Source organism: Medicago sativa, chromosome 4 (genome assembly GCF_051527215.1).
Source record: "Medicago sativa cultivar Bolivia chromosome 4, Bolivia_mono, whole genome shotgun sequence".
Lineage (NCBI taxonomy): Eukaryota > Viridiplantae > Streptophyta > Magnoliopsida > Fabales > Fabaceae > Medicago > Medicago sativa.
The window spans coordinates 28,134,270-28,143,362 of NC_140752.1; the positions used below are offsets into that span (position 1 = coordinate 28,134,270).

The 9,093-nt window shown below is 30.9% G+C and overlaps 2 long non-coding RNA genes across 2 annotated transcripts; one reads left to right on the top strand and one right to left on the bottom strand.

Moving 5' to 3' along the window:
• Nucleotides 1-7,111: 7,111 nt before the first annotated feature.
• On the bottom strand, nt 7,112-8,611 carry LOC146927480 (uncharacterized). The gene is made up of 2 exons (XR_015005686.1): nt 8,413-8,611; nt 7,112-7,365 (listed from the first exon to the last, which is right to left on the bottom strand). It is a non-coding gene; the product is annotated as an uncharacterized LOC146927480 (long non-coding RNA).
• Nucleotides 7,198-7,778, top strand: LOC146927481 (uncharacterized). Its single transcript, XR_015005685.1, has 2 exons — nt 7,198-7,335; nt 7,464-7,778. It is a non-coding gene; the product is annotated as an uncharacterized LOC146927481 (long non-coding RNA).
• Nucleotides 8,612-9,093: the final 482 nt, after the last annotated feature.

A 9,093-nucleotide genomic window follows, 5' to 3' on the forward strand; every position in this document is an offset into this window, starting at 1 on the left:
ATCAAACAGGTAGATCATTGAGTAGGTGTTGTAAGCTTATGTGGGCACATGTGAGAGACTTCTATGAGTTTATGTCATTTAACTACAATGTCCAAGTATGCGAACAGAGTAGACATCGTAAAGGTTTGACAGTTTCCGTAGGCGAAACATTTTGTAAAAACTTATTGATCCTATAAATTAATAATGGTAGGAAGTTACCAAATTGAAGAAAGAACCGCTCCTAAAAACAGGAGGAAGAGGGGGCATTACAATGTAATGAAGCAGCACTCTTCTTATAGTTCCACGCCTAAGAAAATTTATAGCTTGGCTATTCTACCTTTAATTTGTAGCCATTTACAGTTTCTTTACATTTCAGTCAGTTTATCTTTACATTTCAGTCAGTTTATATGTTCCATCACTTTTCAATCTCAAGTTTATTGTACTTATGTTTCGATTCCATGTACTTGTGCCTCATTATGGTTATTCTGCTTTTGCCTCATTATGCTTCCCACCACCAGGTCAACCCACTTGGGTTGGTTTGATGGTGTTGGCTTGGGACCTTGAAAATGTGCTCTTTTATCTCAAATTCGATTCTCCCTGATGCCGATTTTGGTGGATTAATTTGAATTCTTTAAAAAAAAATCTAGTCCCAATTTCTTTGCATCTAAAAGTGCATTTTACGTTGAATCCGTGTGGTGAATTTTGCTATTGTTTAATTAATAGAACCAACTTATGAAATTGCTCTTTAGGGAGAGTTTGCCGCACATTTGAGTCTCATAAGACTTGAAAAATTAACCTCCGCAATTACGTGCTGATCCAAAAATTAAGGGATAACGCCTAAAAATTATGCCTTATTATATACTACCCCTTCTCTTTTAATTTCATGTATTGTTTGTTCATGTATTGTTTGTTCGTTGGTTATAACTTATAATTAAGTTGATACTCCCTCCAGTCCTATTTATAAGAAATAGTTGACTTTTTAGATTCATTGAGTAATTGATGTATTTGGTCTATAATATAGACCAAATACATCATTTATGCAATAAATCAAAAAAGTCAAATGTTTTTTATAAATAAGACCGGAGGGAGTATAATTTTTGGCTTTTAGTAAGGTGGCAATTGGGTTTGAATACAGATATTAGAATATTATAGCAGACTGAGACACTTCCATATATAGTATATAGTTTTGGTAACAATATGCATGAATAATTGATAATTTATAGACTGCCATGGCCTCAACATTTGACAAGTTGCAGAAAGGTGTGTCTGATATAAAGCTGATGCCTGATGGATACACATTGATGGTAGATTTGCAAGCCAAATGGCAGCATGATGTCAACAAAGATTCATGAAGTTCATAATCTGTCCAATAGCAATTGTACACTGAAGAAAAATTGGGGTCATTCTTCTTTTGGAAGGTATTGTTACAATCAGAAGATAACTTCCGAGAATTTTGGAACGTAACTTCTGGAAACAACGAAACCCAATTTTCGGAATTTTAAGGGGTATGTGAGCAATGTGGATGGTCTAGAGGACAATCTTCACCAACTTCTATGTCTGTACACCATATTTTGGCATGTCCCCAAGAACCCCGAATTTAAGATAAGAGTGTTGCATACAAATTTTTAGCTCAACTAGTTTGAATTAAGAGAAAAATAGTTGGAAGTCCTGTCAAATCTGGACAAGAAGTAAAAATATTAATATAACAAACTACTAACTATATTCTAGTTTTTGCGCTATAAATAGTATATTCTAGTTTGTTTTACTTTATTATTGTCATTCGCGGTCCATTAGATAATTTGTCTTATTGTTAAATATTGACATTCTATAAGAGGGACGAAAGGCAAGACAAACAAAACGAAAGTAATAACCAAACCAAAAAAAAAAAAAAGATTAGGATGGAATAGACGACACCATCCGAATGGAATAGACCGAACGATTCGAACACCAAACTCAACAAGTATGAAAACTCATTTGGAGAAACACCCTTGTAACTCTAGAGAAGAAAACATATTTCTTAAAAATGGAGAACCCAAGTAACACCTTATGGTTGTCTTGTTTAATTTCTAGAATCCAAGTAAGACCTTGTGGTCGTCTTACTTAATCTCTAAAATCGGAGATGCCCTTAACGACACTATGAGAATACATTGTCATAGATATTGTGCAATCAAAATAAGTGATGCTGGACAATTCAATTGTTATGCTGAAGAAACCAATTAATATGCTCCAATTTGGAACAATTTCATATTGAGGATACTCTAAACGACACTTTGAGAAAATGAACAATTCTCATTTTCACACTTTCATTGTGTTTTAAAATCTCCCTCCTCCTCTCTGTTGGTTTTCACCAATAAAAAGAAGAAAAAAAAAGAAATGTATAAAAAATTATCAGAATAATTATACAAATATTGTTCCTCATCTATGATCCTTACTTTGACATTAGTTCGATCTCAACACAAAAAGGTTGAAAGGACGTGGATTCAACCAACCATTCGTCCACAAGGAGGAACGAGCTTTTCCTAAATACTCCATTCGTCCCTAATTATAAGTCTCTTTTGTAAAAAAATCTTGTCCGTCCTATACAAATTATTAGGTGCATTTTTTTTTTAACACACCCGTAATGAATATTACTAACTTGCTTTGAAATATGAAAAAATCAAATTAAATACACATACAAACAAATGACAATTCAGTAAGATTTACGGCTAAACTAAACACATTAACTACTCTAACATTTTTTTTTTAATATATGTAAAATTAAGCACATAGATCCCCCTTAATATAAGAAAATCATATGTTGTGGAAAACCAAATTATGCCCTTATCCCTTTTAATGCAAATGTCCCAAATTTAGGGGTAAATTTGGTCAATTCTTTTACATGTTGTGGAAATCCAAATTATGCCCTTATCCCTTTTAACACAAATGTCCCAGATTTAAGGGTAAATTTGGTCAATTTTTTTACATGTTGTGGAAAACCAAATTATGCCCTTATCTATTCTAATGCAAATGTCCCAGATTTAGGGGTCAATTTGGTCAATTCTTTACATGTCCCATAAAGTTTTCTTTTGTACCAAAAGATCTACCTAATGTCAGATCTGCACTCAATGGAGGCAAATTCTTCAATTTCAAATTTCAAATACTCTTGATATATATAATGCTCTACTCATTCATAAATTTCAAACCATTATTTGACCTTGCTTAAGAATCACCCACGTCTTATTATTAAGGGTAAAAGCAGTCTAAAAATTGCTTTTTGTAACTAAATTAGATCACTTAACTACTATGATGTTATCTAAGTACTGGTTTGCCATTAGTTTGTTGTTTTCCTTTCAAAAATTTACATTGTCATCACATGCCAACTACAGAAAAACACCTATCGGTTGACAAAAAGTGATGAGTTTGCTTTAGTACAACAAGATACATAATGTCAGGGAACTATTTCAATCAAAAGTTTACACTTCTCTCCTTCAAACTTTTGGCTCTCAAATTTGAAATTCAAATTCATTTTATTCTCAACACACTTTTATACAAGACTCTATTATATAAGATTCAATACTCTCTCACAACTTCCTTCTTCTTTCTCTCACTCTTTCTTATCTATATTTCATCATCTTCTCCATTTTTCTAATCTTCACTTTCTTCTTATTGTTGCAGGAAATGATCACTTTTTTCACCGATGAAGAAGACCAATGAAGGAAAAACATGGGTAAGGTAACAAGAACAACTTTTCTTTTTCTTCAGCTGTAATAAATAGATTATTTCAGATCTATAATAAAGTTGGACACTATACTCAATCTTCTTCAAATACTTTTACAGTTTATCCTCTGTTTTTTGGACAGAAAAATAGACAAGAAATGAAGATCACCATGAGTACAAAGATAAAAAGAAGTAGCAATCATGTCTGTTGTGATTTAACAGAAGAATCATTGAAGATAAAAGGGGAAAGCAATAAAGAAAATGGAGCAGAAGAACCAACTTATATGTATCCCCCTTAATATAAGAAAATCATATGTTGTGGAAAACCAAATTATGCCCTTATCCCTTTTAATGCAAATGTCCCAAATTTAGGGGTAAATTTGGTCAATTCTTTTACATGTTGTGGAAATCCAAATTATGCCCTTATCCCTTTTAACACAAATGTCCCAGATTTAAGGGTAAATTTGGTCAATTTTTTTACATGTTGTGGAAAACCAAATTATGCCCTTATCTATTCTAATGCAAATGTCCCAGATTTAGGGGTCAATTTGGTCAATTCTTTACATGTCCCATAAAGTTTTCTTTTGTACCAAAAGATCTACCTAATGTCAGATCTGCACTCAATGGAGGCAAATTCTTCAATTTCAAATTTCAAATACTCTTGATATATATAATGCTCTACTCATTCATAAATTTCAAACCATTATTTGACCTTGCTTAAGAATCACCCACGTCTTATTATTAAGGGTAAAAGCAGTCTAAAAATTGCTTTTTGTAACTAAATTAGATCACTTAACTACTATGATGTTATCTAAGTACTGGTTTGCCATTAGTTTGTTGTTTTCCTTTCAAAAATTTACATTGTCATCACATGCCAACTACAGAAAAACACCTATCGGTTGACAAAAAGTGATGAGTTTGCTTTAGTACAACAAGATACATAATGTCAGGGAACTATTTCAATCAAAAGTTTACACTTCTCTCCTTCAAACTTTTGGCTCTCAAATTTGAAATTCAAATTCATTTTATTCTCAACACACTTTTATACAAGACTCTATTATATAAGATTCAATACTCTCTCACAACTTCCTTCTTCTTTCTCTCACTCTTTCTTATCTATATTTCATCATCTTCTCCATTTTTCTAATCTTCACTTTCTTCTTATTGTTGCAGGAAATGATCACTTTTTTCACCGATGAAGAAGACCAATGAAGGAAAAACATGGGTAAGGTAACAAGAACAACTTTTCTTTTTCTTCAGCTGTAATAAATAGATTATTTCAGATCTATAATAAAGTTGGACACTATACTCAATCTTCTTCAAATACTTTTACAGTTTATCCTCTGTTTTTTGGACAGAAAAATAGACAAGAAATGAAGATCACCATGAGTACAAAGATAAAAAGAAGTAGCAATCATGTCTGTTGTGATTTAACAGAAGAATCATTGAAGATAAAAGGGGAAAGCAATAAAGAAAATGGAGCAGAAGAACCAACTTATATGTATCCCCCTTAATATAAGAAAATCATATGTTGTGGAAAACCAAATTATGCCCTTATCCCTTTTAATGCAAATGTCCCAAATTTAGGGGTAAATTTGGTCAATTCTTTTACATGTTGTGGAAATCCAAATTATGCCCTTATCCCTTTTAACACAAATGTCCCAGATTTAAGGGTAAATTTGGTCAATTTTTTTACATGTTGTGGAAAACCAAATTATGCCCTTATCTATTCTAATGCAAATGTCCCAGATTTAGGGGTCAATTTGGTCAATTCTTTACATGTCCCATAAAGTTTTCTTTTGTACCAAAAGATCTACCTAATGTCAGATCTGCACTCAATGGAGGCAAATTCTTCAATTTCAAATTTCAAATACTCTTGATATATATAATGCTCTACTCATTCATAAATTTCAAACCATTATTTGACCTTGCTTAAGAATCACCCACGTCTTATTATTAAGGGTAAAAGCAGTCTAAAAATTGCTTTTTGTAACTAAATTAGATCACTTAACTACTATGATGTTATCTAAGTACTGGTTTGCCATTAGTTTGTTGTTTTCCTTTCAAAAATTTACATTGTCATCACATGCCAACTACAGAAAAACACCTATCGGTTGACAAAAAGTGATGAGTTTGCTTTAGTACAACAAGATACATAATGTCAGGGAACTATTTCAATCAAAAGTTTACACTTCTCTCCTTCAAACTTTTGGCTCTCAAATTTGAAATTCAAATTCATTTTATTCTCAACACACTTTTATACAAGACTCTATTATATAAGATTCAATACTCTCTCACAACTTCCTTCTTCTTTCTCTCACTCTTTCTTATCTATATTTCATCATCTTCTCCATTTTTCTAATCTTCACTTTCTTCTTATTGTTGCAGGAAATGATCACTTTTTTCACCGATGAAGAAGACCAATGAAGGAAAAACATGGGTAAGGTAACAAGAACAACTTTTCTTTTTCTTCAGCTGTAATAAATAGATTATTTCAGATCTATAATAAAGTTGGACACTATACTCAATCTTCTTCAAATACTTTTACAGTTTATCCTCTGTTTTTTGGACAGAAAAATAGACAAGAAATGAAGATCACCATGAGTACAAAGATAAAAAGAAGTAGCAATCATGTCTGTTGTGATTTAACAGAAGAATCATTGAAGATAAAAGGGGAAAGCAATAAAGAAAATGGAGCAGAAGAACCAACTTATATGTATCCCCCTTAATATAAGAAAATCATATGTTGTGGAAAACCAAATTATGCCCTTATCCCTTTTAATGCAAATGTCCCAAATTTAGGGGTAAATTTGGTCAATTCTTTTACATGTTGTGGAAATCCAAATTATGCCCTTATCCCTTTTAACACAAATGTCCCAGATTTAAGGGTAAATTTGGTCAATTTTTTTACATGTTGTGGAAAACCAAATTATGCCCTTATCTATTCTAATGCAAATGTCCCAGATTTAGGGGTCAATTTGGTCAATTCTTTACATGTCCCATAAAGTTTTCTTTTGTACCAAAAGATCTACCTAATGTCAGATCTGCACTCAATGGAGGCAAATTCTTCAATTTCAAATTTCAAATACTCTTGATATATATAATGCTCTACTCATTCATAAATTTCAAACCATTATTTGACCTTGCTTAAGAATCACCCACGTCTTATTATTAAGGGTAAAAGCAGTCTAAAAATTGCTTTTTGTAACTAAATTAGATCACTTAACTACTATGATGTTATCTAAGTACTGGTTTGCCATTAGTTTGTTGTTTTCCTTTCAAAAATTTACATTGTCATCACATGCCAACTACAGAAAAACACCTATCGGTTGACAAAAAGTGATGAGTTTGCTTTAGTACAACAAGATACATAATGTCAGGGAACTATTTCAATCAAAAGTTTACACTTCTCTCCTTCAAACTTTTGGCTCTCAAATTTGAAATTCAAATTCATTTTATTCTCAACACACTTTTATACAAGACTCTATTATATAAGATTCAATACTCTCTCACAACTTCCTTCTTCTTTCTCTCACTCTTTCTTATCTATATTTCATCATCTTCTCCATTTTTCTAATCTTCACTTTCTTCTTATTGTTGCAGGAAATGATCACTTTTTTCACCGATGAAGAAGACCAATGAAGGAAAAACATGGGTAAGGTAACAAGAACAACTTTTCTTTTTCTTCAGCTGTAATAAATAGATTATTTCAGATCTATAATAAAGTTGGACACTATACTCAATCTTCTTCAAATACTTTTACAGTTTATCCTCTGTTTTTTGGACAGAAAAATAGACAAGAAATGAAGATCACCATGAGTACAAAGATAAAAAGAAGTAGCAATCATGTCTGTTGTGATTTAACAGAAGAATCATTGAAGATAAAAGGGGAAAGCAATAAAGAAAATGGAGCAGAAGAACCAACTTATATGTATGTGTGATAGTTGGCGTAGAGAGAGTAACAGTAAATAATATTTTTTCTTTTAATTTTATTTTATTTTTGTATGAGAGATATAATCTGAATAGTTATTGCTCAATTAAAATTATATTTTATTTTAGATAATCTAAAAAGTTATTGCTCAATTATAATTATATTTTTTTTTTGAAACAATTTTATTTTATTTTTTGAAAGTAGGAATTATACATTCAATTCAAATTAATTGTATATTGTGCAGAAAAATCATATTTTATGTTATACCATTATTTTATATTTTATATAAAAAAAAAAGTGAGTTGATGAAACAATTTTATTTTATTTTTTGAAAGTAGGAATTATACATTCAATTCAAATTAATTGTATACTGTGCAGAAAAATCATATTTTATGTTATACCATTATTTTATATTTTATATAAAAAAAAAGTGAGTTGAATTGGACAACTGTCATAAGAGTTTGTAATCATATCTTTAAAAAAAATTATAATCATAGTTTAACAAAAAATAAAATACCCAGATTTGTGAAATTTGTTTTTCATTTATTTAAATCAAAAAATTTAAAGGAGTATCAAAGCTATGTGGATGAAAGAATTTTTTAAATAAATATGACAGAATAGGAAGAAACGATAGTACCAACAAAAAAAATTGTACCAAAAGAAATAGGAAGAAACGAAAAAGATTAAGATAATTTAATAATCAATACAAACATATTCAAGCCACGTCTCTACAATCAGAAACTACAAACAAGTAGCAATAATATGATAAAAAAAATAGATTTAACTTTGATTTAGTATTCTGATACCTCTAATTCTGTTGCATGCATGAGACAGTGAGAGTTTTTGATAGATCCAGAATCAATGGAGTTTTCCGGCAAGGTGGTCGCCGGTGAAGGTGTTCCAAACATAAGTTTTCTTTGTGGGTTTTGTAGAAGGGATGTAGATGAGTCTTTACACGTTGATGAATTTTCAAATATTCACTCATGGCGGTCCAGATCTGAGTTAGAAAATAATAGTTGTGAAATCTTAAAAAATCATGTTGTATTTAGGAAAAAAAAAAGATGGTTGTTTTTGAAGTGGAAGAATATAGGAGTTCAAAAATCATGTTGTATTTTTTTATAATACTCACGGCGGCCGGAGGTATTGGAACGAGCATGGTGAATTTAGTGAGAGAAAAAAGTGGAAGGAACATGGTGAATTTAGTGAGAGAGAAAAAAGAAACAGTTTGGTGGTTTTTACTTTTACAGAATATATGTGGAGAGAGAAAAAAAATTATTTAAGAAAACTGATGGTAGAGGCAAGTGTAAGTGTGTCTTGTGGTTCACATCTCCACGTGTGTATACTAGGTGTAAGGAATAAAGATAAGAAATTGGATTCTTTGATATTTTTGATTTTTATTTAAAATTAAAAATAAAATTTATTTATTCCGTTTTACAACGAGTGTCATTTAAGGTTTTGGCACATTGATTAAAAAAATGAAATAAAAA